Genomic DNA, 1,230 nt, shown 5'->3' on the forward strand with positions numbered 1-1,230 from the left:
AGCATTTACTGCAGAATCTCCTCCTCTGGTGGGTTCTGCTCTGTCGGCTCCTCTGGTGGGTTCTCCCTCCTCCTCTGGTGGGTTCTGCTCTGTCGGGTCACCCTGATCTCCATCTGCATCTGGAGCAGAACCCTCTGAGAAGGTGGCTTTAACTTTGCTGGTCTGGGTTTCCAGATGTTTTTGAGTCAAAGCTGTGGTAGTTCTGTTGGTGAGAACTTGGTACCGCTGAGGTGACTACACCGGGATCCCCTTGAAGACCACAACTTCAGAAAGAGTTCAGTTTGGGCTCAAAGTGGGATTCAAGTTCGCCAATATGACGAAGCTGATTCTGTTCTCTAGTTCTAGAATGAAAATCTCCTCAGGTTCTGATTCCAAGCAACCTTTGGTAACGCCAGCCCGCTGCTCCACTTTCTCTCAAATGTTCTGCCCTGACCCATGTGTGTTTATAGGTGCTGTAGGAGATCTTGGAAAAGATACATAAAGCTACATTTTTTAACATCAACAACCATGCCTCTCCCTTCAGACCACCCCTCGAAAGCACGGCTTCAAAACACATGAACACGCATCAGGAGCAGCACTGATGATGCAGAATGCTATGATCACTCCTCTGAAACAGTTTATTAACGCCTAAATTAACATATTTTATTATCCTAGAGCCTGCAATTTGGAGTACGTACATGAAAAACTTCTTCCTGCCGCTGCGGCAAATCACAAGGAGGCGACCGGGCCAGAGGCTGCTGTTGAATGGGATTCCTAGTGAGATAGGGTAGCTCTGCCCAACACGCATCAGACCCAATTTTCCACCATGCAGCTAGAGCAGCAAAGATAGAGTGACCAGACGTCCTCTTTTTCCAGACATGTCCTACTTTTTAGACCTAAAACATTTTCCGGGGATAATTTCAAAATCGTCCAGGATTTTGATCGACTACAGTGCAGCACGTAGTCGAAACAGGGAGCCAGCGGGGGACGGAGGGACCGAACCTGATCAGGTAGTGGTAGCCTGGACAAGCTGGCCCCATGCTTCCCCCCGCCTGCCTTACCAGTCCCCAGCCCTTCCTCCTCCAGGGTATGCCAACATATTCTCATTATCAGTTCGTATGAAGTCGTACAAAAAGTTCCTCGGACGGACGTAAAACTGGGAAAAACAGTGCAATAATCTCTTCTTCAGGTCTCTAACTAGGTTGCATGCTGTTTTGTATCTTAGGGTTAGGGTTAGGGGTAATTGTATGT

General features: G+C 48.1%; 1 protein-coding gene across 3 annotated transcripts in view; it reads right to left on the bottom strand.

The window, feature by feature from the left end:
* The window catches only part of tspan12 (tetraspanin 12), a 12,224-nt gene that overhangs the window by 5,410 nt on the left and 5,584 nt on the right, over positions 1–1,230 (bottom strand). The window lies entirely within an intron of this gene.

This window comes from Cyprinodon variegatus, unplaced genomic scaffold (genome assembly GCF_000732505.1).
Source record: "Cyprinodon variegatus isolate N-32 unplaced genomic scaffold, C_variegatus-1.0 Scaffold1007, whole genome shotgun sequence".
NCBI lineage: Eukaryota > Metazoa > Chordata > Actinopteri > Cyprinodontiformes > Cyprinodontidae > Cyprinodon > Cyprinodon variegatus.